Consider the following 13,422-nt stretch of genomic DNA (forward strand, 5'->3'; position numbering starts at 1 on the left):
AAGAGACATGGAAGGTCACTACTTCCTGGTCAAAGGAAAAATCCAACAAGAAGAAGTCTCAATCCTGAACATCTATGCCCCAAATACAAGGGCGCCCTCATTCATAAAAGAAACTTTACTAAAGCTCAAAGTACACATTGCACCTAACACAATAATTGTGGGTGAGTGACTTCAACACTCCACTCTCAACAATGGACCGATCAGGAAAACAGAAACTAAACAGGGAGACAATGAAAGTAATTGAAACTTTGAACCAATTGGAGTTTATATATATATATATATATATATATATATATATATATATATATATATATAACTTTTCATCCCAAAGCAAAAGAATATACCTTTTTCTCAGCACCTCATGGTACCTTCTCCAAAATAGATCATATAGTTGGTCACAAGACAGACTTCAACAAATATAAGAAGATTGAAATAATCCCATGCCTCCTATCAGATCACTATGGAGTAAAAGTGGTCTTTAGTAACAGTAAAAACAACAGAAAGCTCACATACACATGGAAATTGAACAATACTCTACTCAATGATACCTTGGTCAAGGAAGAAATAAAGAAAGAAATCAAAGATTTCTTAGAATTTAATGAAAATGAAGGCAAAACATACACAAATCTATGGGATACAATGAAAGCAGTGCTAAGAGGAAAACTCATAGCTTTGAGTGCCTCCAAAAAGAAATTCGAGAGAGTATACACTAGAAGATTAATGGAACAACTGAAAGCCCTGGAACAAGAAGAAGCTAATTCATCCAGGAATTCTCACCCAGGAGAAGACAGGAAATCATCAAACTCAGGGCTGAAATCAATCAAGTAGAAACCAAGAGAACCATACAAAGAATCAAAAAGACCAAAAGCTGGTTCTTTGAAGAAATCAACAAGATAGATAAACCCTTAGCCAGACTAACCAAAGGGCACAGAGAAAGTATCCAAATTAACAAAATTAGAAATGAAAACGGAGATATTGGGCGGTGGCGGCGGCAGTGCAGCAGTGGCTGGTCCAGCTGAAAGGCCATCAGCAGTGGAACCAAGGCGACACAGGGTCCAGTTAGGCCCTGCGCCCACGACCACTGACCTTCGCTGACCAGCCGGGCTACAAGCAGCTGCGGTTTTGCGGCGCCTTTCGCTACACGGAAGCCACTTCAGAACGCGGCCTCCCGCCAGTCAGGAGAGGCTCACCTCCATCTTGGTTTCAGACTCCAGAGAGATCTGACAGACTGAGGTACACAAACATAATCTGAGGCCAACATCACGGGGGGTCTGAGCCCGACGGGCGTTGGCCTACACCCAGGCCCTGGGCTGTTCGGGGGGCCATCGGGGTGCCAACCCAGCCAGGAGGTTTTTTGCCCGGGCCTGCACGCGCACCGCCATTTTGCCTACAGGACGCCAGAGAGAGCTCTGGCGGGCAGAGCCTTAACAGGCATAGACTGAGGCTAACAAAGCGGGGGTCTAGGCCCCAAAAAGCCCAGGACTGACCCCAAGAACTGGGCAGCTTGGTGGGCCATCTGTGTGTCAACCCGCCCAGGAGGTTGTTAGCACAGCAGACTCTCCCGGCGCTTTCGGGGAGCACGAGCACGCATGCCCGCCATCCTGGTCACCTGGCAGACCCAATTAACAGTCATAGCCCTAGGGGAACTTTGCTCGGACCTTGGCCTCCCAGGCTTTTGCCTGGACTCAGGGCAAATTGAAGCTTTGGACCAATTAGATTTAACAGATGATATATGTAGAACATTCTATCCTAAAACAAAAGAATATACCTTTTTCTCAGCACCTCATGGCACCTTCTCCAAAATTGACCATATAATTGGACACAAGACAGACCTCAACAAATATAAGAAGATTGAACTAATCCCATGCCTCCTATCAGATCACTATGGAGTAAAAGTAGTCTTCAATAGCAACAAAAACAACAGAAAACCCACATACACGTGGAAACTGAACAATACTCAATGATACCTTGGTCAAGAAAGAAATAAAAAAAGAAATTAAAGACTTTTTAGAACACAATGAAAATGAAAACACAACATACCCAAATCTATGGGACACAATGAAAGCAGTGCTAAGAGGAAAACTCATAGCCCTGAGAGCCTCCAAAAAGAAAATGGAGAGAGCATACATTACCAGCTTAATGACACACCTGAAAGCCCTGGAACAAAAAGAAGCTATTTCACCCAGGAGGAGTAGAAGGCAGGAAATCATCAAACTCAGGGCTGAAATCAATCAAGTAGAAACAAAGAGAACCATACAAAAAAATCAACAAAACCAGGAGCTGGTTCTTTGAGAAAATCAACAAGATAGATAAACCCTTAGCCAGACTGACCAAAGGGCACAGAGAAAGTATCCAAATTAACAAACTTAGAAATGAAAAGGGAGATATAACAACGGAAACTGAGGAAATCCAAAAAATCATCAGATCCTACTACAAGAGCCTGTACTCAACACAACTGGAGAATCTGGAGGAAATGGACAATTTCCTTGACAGATACCAAATACCAAAATTAAATCAGGACCAACAAGACCATCTAAACTGTCCCATAATGCCTAAAGAAATAGAAGGAGTCATAGAAAGTCTTCCAACCAAAAAAAGCACAGTACCAGATGGTTTCAGTGCAGAATTCTATCAGAACTTCAAAGAAGAGTTAACACCAATACTCTTCAAACTATTCCACAAAATAGAAACCGAAGGAACACTACCCAATTCCTTCTACGAAGCCACAATTACGCTGATACCAAAGCCACACAAAGATCCAACAAAGAAAGAGAACTTCAGACCAATTTCCCTTATGAACATCGATGCAAAAATACTCAATAAAATTCTTGCCAACCGAATCCAAGAACGCATCAAAACGATCATCCACCATGATCAAGTAGGCTTTATCGGAGGGAATGCAGGGTTGGTTCAATATACAGAAATCCATCAATGCAATCTACTACATAAACAAACTCAAAGAACAAAACCACATGGTCATTTCATTGGATGCTGAAAAAGCATTTGACAAAATTCAGCATCCTTTCATGCTTAAAGTCTTGGAGAGAACAGGAATTCAAGGCCCATACCTAAACATAGTAAAAGCAATATACAGCAAACCAGTAGCCAACATCAAACTAAATGGAGAGAAACTTGAAGCAATCCCACTGAAATCAGGGACCAGACAAGGCTGCCCCCTTTCTCCTTATCTTTTCAATATTGTACTTGAGGTACTAGCTCGGGCAATTGGACAACATAAGGAGGTCAAAGGGATACAAATTGGAAAGGAAGAAGTCAAACTATCATTATTTGTAGATGACATGATAGTCTACCTAAGTGACCCAAAAAACTCCACTAGAGAGCTCCTACAGCTGATAAACAACTTCAGCAAAGTGGCAGGTTATAAAATCAACACAAGCAAATCAGTGGCCTTCCTATACTCAAAGGATAAGCAGGCTGAGAAAGAAATTAGGGAAATGACCCCCTTCACAATAGCCACAAACAGTATAAAGTATCTTGGGGTGACTCTTACCAAACATGTGAAAGATCTGTATGACAAGAACTTCAAGACTCCGAAGAAGGAAATGGAAGAAGACCTCAAAAAATGGGAAAACCTCCCATGCTCATGGATTGGTAGAATCAATATAGTTAAAATGGCCAAAAGCAATATACAGATTCAATGCAATACCCATCAAAATCCCAACTCAATTCTTCACAGAGTTAGAAAGAGCAATTATCAAATTCATCTGGAACAACAAAAAACCCAGGATAGCTGAAACTATTCTCAGCAACAAAAGAAAATCTGGGGGAATCAGTATCCCTGACCTCAAACAATACTACAGAGCAATAGTGTTAAAAACTGCATGGTATTGGTACAGTGACAGGCAGGAGGATCAATGGAACAGGATTGAAGATCCAGAAATGAACCCACACACCTATGGCCACTTGATCCTCGACAAAGAGGCTGAAAACATCCAATGGAAAAAAGATAGCCTTTTCAACAAATGGTGCTGGTTCAACTGGAGGTCAGCATGCAGAAGAATGCGAATTGATCCATCCTTGTCTCCTTGTACTAAGCTCAAATCCAAATGGATCAAGGACCTCCACATAAAGCCAGACTCTCTGAAGCTAATAGAAAAGAAACTGGGGAAGACCCTTGAGGACATCGGTACAGGGAGAAAGTTTCTGAACAGAACACCAATAGCATATGCTCTAAGAGCAAGAATTGACAAATGGGACCTCAATAAATTACAAAGTTTCTGTAAGGCAAAGGACACCATCAAGAGGACAAATCGGCAACCAACAAACTGGGAAAAGATCTTCACCAATCCTACATCAGATAGAGGGCTAATATCCAATATATATAAAGAACTCAAGAAGTTAGACTCCAGAAAACCGAACAACCCTATTAAAAAATGGGGTACAGAGTTAAACAAAGAATTCTCACCTGAAGAACTTCGGATGGTGGAGAAGCATCTTAAAAAATGCTCAACTTCATTAGTCATTAGGGAAATGCAAATCAAAACAACCCTGAGATTTCACCTTATACCAGTCAGAATGGCTAAGATCAAAAATTCAGGAGACAGCAGGTGTTGGAGAGGGTGTGGAGAAAGAGGAACACTCCTCCACTGCTGGTGGGGTTGCAAATTGGTACAACCACTCTGGAAATCAGTCTGGCGGTTCCTCTGAAAACTGGGCACCTCACTTCCAGAAGATCCTGCTATACCACTCCTGGGCATATACCCAGAGGAGTCCCCACCATGTAATAAGGATACATGCTCTACTATGTTCATAGCAGCCCTATTTATAATTGCCAGATGCTGGAAAGAACCCAGGTGTCCCTCAACAGAAGAGTGGATGCAAAACATGTGGTATATCTACACAATGGAGTACTATTCAGCCATTAGAAACAATGAATTCATGAAATTCTTAGACAAATGGATGGAGCTGGAGAACATCATACTAAGTGAGGTAACCCAGTCTCAAAAGATCAATCGTGGTATGCACTCACTGATAAGTGGATATTAGCCTAGAAACTTTGAATACCCAGGACATAATCCACAAATTAAATGATGTCTGAAAAGAATGGAGGAGTGGCCCCTGATTCTGGAAAGACTCTGCAAGAGTATAGGGGGATTCCAGAACAGGGAAATGGGAAGGGGTAGATGGAAGAACAGGGGGACGGAAGAGGGCTTATGGGACTTGCAGGGATTGGGGACCCAGAAAAGGGGAAATCATTTGAAATGTATATAAAAATATATCATTAAAAAATAAAAAATACATTTAAAAAAGAATATAAATTGTATTATTTATTTTAAAAATATGGAGAAATATTTGTGACTCAATAACCAGAACAAGACATACATCTTCATGTATCAATTGAGATGAGTTATCTAGAAAATCATAGTCTTCAGATTTTATTTAAATGAACAGGATAAGTTAACTAGGGGAAGGGATATTAATAGTTGTACAGGGGTACAAATAAATAGGAAAATAGTGAAAGTTTATCAGAATAACCAGTTCTCTTCAAATCTACTGGAAGGCTGGGTAGGGCACTTGTCAATCACGTGTGAGGCATTGGGACTGATGAAAGGGATCTTCCGATGAGGACAAAACAGAGAGGAGAAACTCAAGCCCTTCATCTGTGCGAGCATCTACGTTGAAACTGTTTGCCAATCAGTGCAGCCTTAAAGGACTGCAAAAGTTCTATTTGTCTATTGTTTACCTTGTCCTTCTGAAAAGATTGACAGAATTGATGCAGACACAACTCCTTCAGCAGCGTCACCACGTAGAGGGAAAGTTGGAGGGTGAATTGTAGCAGAGGCACTCAAGTTTCTGGCCGGAGTTTCCTGGTTTGGGGCTCCACCCATTCTAGAACTGCAGAGGTGAAGTTGCCTTAGAAAAAGACCTAGGGTATCTTATCCGTCATCTCCACCCTACCTCTCTCATATTATTCCCAATCATTGAGAACCTTTATTTAGGGTAAGTGTTTAAGTGAATGAAGAAAGTGATAGAAAAAGATGAACACTGTACAATCACAGTCTGTTTTTATTTTTCAATGTATTTCAATATATTTCTTTGATGCCTCTGCTAATTTGGCTTATAGATTTATCAGGTTGTTTTAACCCATCTTAATGACTTTAGTTCATGTTCATATATCAAATATGTTAGGAATTGTTCACTGGAAGGTACAAAGAGGCCGGCATGCAGTCTCAATTTTATAAGGCGCTTGCTGCAAATCTAAATCTCTATAAATCACCAAGTCACTTGAGGCTTTTCTCGTAGCTGATAACAATTTAAAAAGTTAAACTAGAATGATCTTGAAGGCTCTACGCTGACATTTCACATTGAAGAGTCTCAATTACTGATCTTCAACATGTTTTAATAAATATTAATAATATTCACCCATTTGCATACTATTTTATCACTCACAAAGCATTTTCATTTATATGATCTCTTTTAAATTTCTCTAGTGTCTGTGAGTTAGTCACATTTCATAGAAGTGCCAGCAAGCTCAGTGAGGTTATGACTTATCCAGAATCACAGATTCCTGAACATGGCAGGGCTGGACAGACAGGGCTGCTCCTGAGTTCATCTCATTTTTCTGCCTATTGCATACAGTTACTTCAAGGTAATGGTAATATGGAAACATGATCGGTTGTTATTGAATTGTAAAGCAATTCGTTATCATTTTCAGAGAACCCTTTTGATTTAAAGAGGGAGAACTGAGTATCACTGGCAGCTCTGAGACTGTGGCGTGGGCAGCTCTTCCAATTTCAGAGTCTGCTTCTAGGTCTGTAGAAAACAGGTTTGGACTACATGAGCTCAGGAACTTTTCTAAACGGCTTTCTTCTTGCTTAAAATTCTGAGTTTTTATTAGTTACTATGACTATTTTTAGGCTAATATCATGAAAGATTAATATTAAAATGAAAAGCTCCTATGATCTGTACGATGCTGAAATCATAGACTAAAAGATTTCTATCAGTGTCTATTATTCATGCTCTTTGGTCATTAGCATATTAAAATCACTAACTATCATTACTGCCTGAATTCTGGTTTTCAACAAGTTAGTTCATTTAAGATTTCACAGGGCCAAACTTGGTTAATCCAAATTATCCAGGAGAGTAAAGATGAGGCAGGAAGTTGACAAACTCAAGTCCCAACTAGGATACAAAATGAGTTCAAGGCTAGTTTGGGAAACTTAGCAAAACCCTACCACAAAATAAAAAGTAAAAGGAAGACTGAGTTTCTCAGTTTTAGAGGACTTGTCTAGTGGGTATGATGACCTGGGTTCAATGGTTCAGTCTCAGCAATGCACCACACATCCAGACACACTCACACACATGCATACAGGCACACACAGGCACATTCACACACATACATACATGTGCATACCCAGAGGCACATTCACACACAGGTATACAGACATACAGGCACACTAACATGCAAACAGGCACATTTCATACATCTAGGCACACACACACACACACACACACACACACTCTTCTCTCTCTCTCACACAAACACACACACACTCACATACACACACTCTCTCTCACACTCACATACACACACTCTCACACTTACACACACACACTCACACACACACTCACACACATACTCACATGCACACATACCCTTACATACATACACACACACACAGAGGCACACACAAAAACACACAAGACAGCTCACAGATTATTTTGGCTGAGTTATGTGGAAAGCCTATTGCCTTGCATTTTCTAAGAAGTCTTGATTCCAGAGAGTGACTAATTGGAATGAATGACAGAAAACTAAGAGGAACTCACCGTGGGAACATTTTTATTTTGAGTGATGCCTTTAGCTTCCTGATAGAGGATTTTATGGTCACAAATGCTTACGATCCCAAAAGATATTTAACTGATAGACATTTCGTGAAGAAAGTCATTTGAGAATAGTGGTGGGAGGGTAGTGCTTCAAGAGATCAGGACAAAGAGGAGTTTTGAACCTGCTGCTTCTGGGCACGCCTCCCCAGGGCAGCAGAACATTGTAACTTTTGAAACTAACATAGATGAATCACAACCAACTTGCTGAGCTGGTGACTTTATGCACAATTAAGCCTTGTTGGGATTTTATTTTTAATAGTGCCATTACAGCGTGGGATGCTTTTCAGCTCTGAAAAACATTCCATTTAATAACTAGGCATTAGTTCACACACTAAATCAGGCCAGTACTAACTGATAAGCATCACTCCCCACCCCCTCCCTGCCCCTTCAGTCTTATTGTGCCCCTGCCCAGAAAACAGAACATGGCCCTTGGGAAGAGAAGGTTAGGGAGAGCTTTGCCTGAGCAATGGTAATTCCATTTAGTCACAGAAAGGAAACTTTGCTCGGAGCTTTTTCTTTTCTTAAATATGAATCAGTCTGTTTCACAATCAGCATTTTAAGGAACATTGGAATAAAAAGTACAGCATCCCTGGTTTCAGTTGTTATCAGCCCAACTCCAACACATACTCCAAAAGAAAAATAAGCAAACAATGACACTAACTACACCTTTGAAAAAAAAGTAGAAATTGAAAAGAAATTAAAATGTATATAGAAGACCATGCCAAAAAGCATGTATCCAAAGACATAAAAACAAATACGAGAAGCAGCAGTTTGTAATAAATAAATAAATAAATATCAAAAACAACAAAACTGCTAGATGCTTATGAAGAATAGGCTACACAGTGTTCTTCTTCTTCTTCTTCTTCTTCTTCTTTTTTTTTTTTTTTTACATAAGAGTAACTCAAAACACCACCACTACTCATATCATGATGGTTCTTACCAACCTGATGCTGAAAGAACCCATATCAAATAAAATGCAACTTGTATATGATTCCATCTACCTTAATGTCAAAAGTTGACAGTATTTATCTTTTAGAAGTCAGGATAGCACTGGAGAGGTGGGTCAGCAGTTAAGGACACTTGCTGCTCTTTTGAAGAGGACCCAGGTTCAGTTTCTAGCATACACATGGTGACTAACAACTGTCTATAACTCCAGTTCTAGGGATCCCGACGGCCTCCATTTGCCTCCCCCTGGCTCCGGAAATGCATGTGAGGCACAGTCATTCATGCAGGCAAACAGTCTTCTTAAAAAGTCAGAATAATGTTAACTTTGGGGGCGGGGCAATGGGAAAAGATCAGAAGGACATATGGAGACTTCTCACTAGTAATTATTCGGTTTTTATCTGAGGACTGATTACAATTGTTCCCATTTTTATCCAACTGTACAGTTACTTTTTGTGTCTGTTTCTTTTTTTCACTTTCACTTTCTTTTTTCTTTTCTTTCTTTTTTTACTTTCCCTTTTTCTTTTTTGAAGACAGGGTCTAACTCATTTTTCATAGGACGGCATTGAATTTGCTATATAACTGAGGCTTGTCTCAAATTCGTGATTCTTCGACCTGTCTTCCAAGTGCTAAGATAACAGACAGACAACCACTACATCCAGCTTTTGTGTCCTTTTCTGAATATGTTTTATGTTTCAGTTAGAAACCATACCTCAACTTGAGACCCATCTCATGGGCAAGCACCAACACTATATCCCCGACACTATTAATGTTATGCTTGTAGACAGGAGCATGTTGTCTTCTGAGATGCTCCACCCAGCAGCTGACTCCCAGATACAGACACCCACAGCCAAATAGTGGATGGAGCTTGGGGACTATTATGGAAAAATAGAAGGAATGATTGCAGCCCTGAAGGGATAGGAACTCCACAGGAAGAACAACAGGAGTCAACTAACCAGTAACCTCGAGGCTCTCAGAGTCTGAACTACCAACCAAAGAATATACATGGGCTGGTCCTAAGCTTTCCTGCACATGTGTAGCAGAAGTGCAGCTTGGTCTTCATGTGGGTCCTGAACAACTGGAGTGGAGGCTATCCTAAAAGCTGTTGCCCATCTGTGGGATATGTTCTAGCTGGACTGTCTTATCTGGCCTCTATGGGAGAGGAAGTGCCTAGCCTCGATGAAGTGCCAGGGTTGGGGGAGACCTGGAGGGCCCTACCTGCTCAAAGGAGAAGGGGAGGAGAGGGTGGGAGGATTGTGGGAGGGGTTGACCAGGAGTGGGGCAGTGAGCAGGATGTAAAGTGAATAAGTAAAAGATAAAATTAAATTAAAAAATATAGTGAAGAAAATTAGAAATGTGGAGAGTGAATAAAAGACTAAATGAAGGTCTGTTCTTTGCTTAAAAAAACATACTTCATTTTAGAATGAGAAACTTCTGTAGTTTAAATAGAGTTTGAGTTCTTTATAGGCATTAACTGAAGTTTTATCAGGAAACAAAAGGTTCAGGTTTTTGTTTTATTTTTAATAGATTAGCATGATTTAAACCCAAATTTTATTTTAGAATAAATATCCAGATTTACAAAAATCCTATGATGAACGGATTGAGATGACCAGACAAGTTTGCTGTGTAGTTAACCCTCTCTGTTAATACGATGGAACGCCCTTCCTGCTGGCCTTGAACTCGCAGAGATCTGCCTGCTTCTGCCTCCCGGAGGTTGGGATTTAAGACATGCTCCACTACACTCAGTTCCAATACTCTTTTTAGGAAGTAGCTCACCAGGAAGTAAGTGCCACAGTTATGAATGGAAGATGGAAATTGAGTTTGAATTTCTTGATTAAAATTTCACTTTTGTATAGATTACATGGCATACCATAATTGTTTCACTTCATGTGGTGGTCTGAATGAGATACCTTTCATTTGCTGGGGCATTTCAATACTTGGTTCCTAGCTGATCCGTTTGGGGAGGTTTAGGAGGTATGGCTTTGCTGTTGGAAGTCAGTCACTGGGGCCTGGCTTTGACAGATCAAAGGCGATCCAGTTTGTTCTTCGTGCTTCATGTTTGCAGTTGGAGATGTGAGCTTTTAGTTGTTTGTAGCACCATATTTGGTGTTCGCTGCGGTGCTCCCTGTATGTAATTGTGTTGGATGCTTTACCATCTGGAATCTCAAGTCTCAACCCTTCCTTACATAAGTTGTTTTGACTGTGATGGTTTGTCACAGCCATGGAAAAGAAAGTAACAAAATTAACAAGCATTCTTATTTTGCTTCTTCAAGAGAAAATTGGAAATGGTCAATGGTTCAGCATATTATTGAGTTTCCCATTAACAGGGCTGAAGAGATGGCTCTTTCAGAGATTCTGTTTGGTTTCCAGCATCCACTTCTGACAGCTCACGAATGCCTGTAATTTCACCTCCAGGATATCTCACCTCTTCTGGCCTCCATGGCACCTGAATATATGTGCGTACATGAACAGGACACACACACACACACACACACACACACACAGAGAGAGAGAGAGAGAGAGAGAGAGAGAGAGCGAGATTAATAAAAAAAATTAAAATAAATCTTAGAGTTGTTCATTAATGGAAACCTTGTGGAAAGTCAAACGCAATGACAACCAGAAAAGGTTCACTTGAAAGAAATGGAGACTAAGGGAAACCCTTGATAGCATCTCCATCACAGATGATTATGAGCCTGCAAGGAAGGTTTGTTTCTGAGGGCTGAAGAATTTGTAAATTAATGGGTAGATTCTGCCTGCTGAGAACCTTTACTGTTCTAGAAGCTCTCATTCTAGTGCTCCTGGGAAGTGCTTTTTTTGCATAATACTTGGATTGAGTCACCTGAGTCACCAAGTCCGAAGAAGATCCAGCAGAACTACTACACCACTTTTGGAGGGCGATCTTTGTAAGGATGAGTAGCATAAGGGTTCTGCAAACCACTGCCAGTCCCGGAGCAAACAGACCATTTCTAAACCACCACCACTAGCTTTGCTAAGCGGCTCAAACTACCAGGGAAGTCCCGCAGCTGCTAGTCTGGCCCTGGCCCCGCCCTTCGTCAGGCCCCGCCCCACCGCTAGGACCTGCCCTGCCTCCCGGCCTCGGTCTTCCTTCCGGGTCGTGCTGGGCCGGGCTCGCCGCCGGGGCAGCTGCACGGGATACTGGGAGCAGCCTCCTGCTGCCCACGCTGCGGGCTTGTGGCGAAGCTCTGCTCGCCCAGTCCCGGACCCTGCAGGGTACGGCGCTTTCTTCCTTCCTCCCTCCTCAAGGTCTCGACGTCCCCCTCGGCGTGGGCGGGGCCGGGCGCACGCCACTCTGGGGAGCGCGGGGCGGAGGCTCTGGGCCCACGCGTGCCTCCTACTGTGCTGCGCCGCTGTGCGGGCGGAGACCGGACGTAGGTGCCGCCGCCTCTTGTCGCGGCTCTCTTGGGCCTGGCACGCTGAGCTGAGGCCACTGAGCTGCAGGCCACTGGGCCTGCAGCTGCGCAGCCCTGACTTCCTTCTCATGCAGGCTCAAGGCAGGAGGTGCCAGGCTGCAGCCTTCTTTCCACCTTCTAGGGTGGGCCCAGCCACTTGTCACTATGTTTTGCGATGGGGTTGGTTTTGCATTTCATCGGTTTTCCCAAGTGCTCTTAGTCCTCAGTTCTACTTGCAGTCCATAAAAGATTAGGAAGTTAGCTTGCTGTGGGCCACTGGTCTGCTCATTAGGAGCCACCTGCGCGCTCTGCTTCCTAAGATAGGCACACTGCTTATCTTGCACACTTTTTCTTACAGGATTAGTGAGTATCGGGTCCCTCACACTCCTCTGTCTTGGAGTAAGACTTGGGTGGAAGTGCAGTCTTATCTAGTGGCGCTAAGTATCCGACAGTCTTGAGTATTCATTGAATTCCATTATTTCCAGACTTGGGTACCAGTTTTAAAAATTCCTGCCCCACATTTTGGCTCTTTTGAACCCTGTTCTGTCTTTGATTTTAAAGTCAGAGAAGTCAGGGCCTAAGATCGTGATTGTTTGTGGTCCTGTTGCTGCTGTCTTATAGTGTTGTTTACAGCTGATGTTTTGCTTCCATATATGGTCATCGAATAGAAGCTTCCCCGTCTTTCCTTAGCAAGCCAGTCTTACTGTCCAGTCCTCTCAATTTTGGAATAGTTAATATTTGACATCTTCGCTGTTCTAACTTTGGAGTCCTCTTTGGCCTTTCATAATGTGAGTTGTGAATAACCCCCACACCTCCACCGTGCACGTGCCCTGTGGTTTGTTGTCTTAACTCAATTTTGATGTAAGATAAATAGTGCTGTACCTTCTTGGTTATTACTATCCAGTGACTTCATCATAATTTGTTGAGTTCTGTTCTTTCTCTTCCCGACAAGTGCTTGTATTTGGTGGACACTTGTGCCCGTGTTTTCTTGAACTGATAGCAGTGACCTGCTTCCTGTGGTAACGGCCATGCTGCCACAGCTTCACAGTGTGTACTGATTCGAACTTTGTCTGGCCTGTCGTGAACATTAGTGGATATTTTTGTAATGAACATTTAGTTGGGGGCAAGTTGGATTCCTTTTGTGTTTGAGTGTTTGTTGAGATGGAGCTCACTACGTAGCCTTGGCTGGGCTCTCTCTTAAAGGTCTTGTTGCCCCTAGCTCCTG

The 13,422-nt window shown here is 42.1% G+C and overlaps 1 protein-coding gene across 3 annotated transcripts in view; it reads left to right on the forward strand.

Moving 5' to 3' along the window:
- The first annotated feature begins 11,877 nt into the window (after window positions 1-11,877).
- Window positions 11,878-13,422, forward strand: part of Fbxl4 (F-box and leucine rich repeat protein 4) — a 76,621-nt gene continuing 75,076 nt past the window's right edge. For all 3 annotated transcript variants that reach the window (XM_052176153.1, XM_052176152.1, XM_052176150.1), the window contains exon 1: window positions 11,878-12,018. The gene's annotated coding sequence lies outside the window, so the exon portion shown is untranslated. The remainder of the gene's footprint in view (window positions 12,019-13,422) is intronic.

The sequence above is a fragment of the Apodemus sylvaticus genome, chromosome 3, assembly GCF_947179515.1.
Source record: "Apodemus sylvaticus chromosome 3, mApoSyl1.1, whole genome shotgun sequence".
Taxonomy (NCBI): domain Eukaryota; kingdom Metazoa; phylum Chordata; class Mammalia; order Rodentia; family Muridae; genus Apodemus; species Apodemus sylvaticus.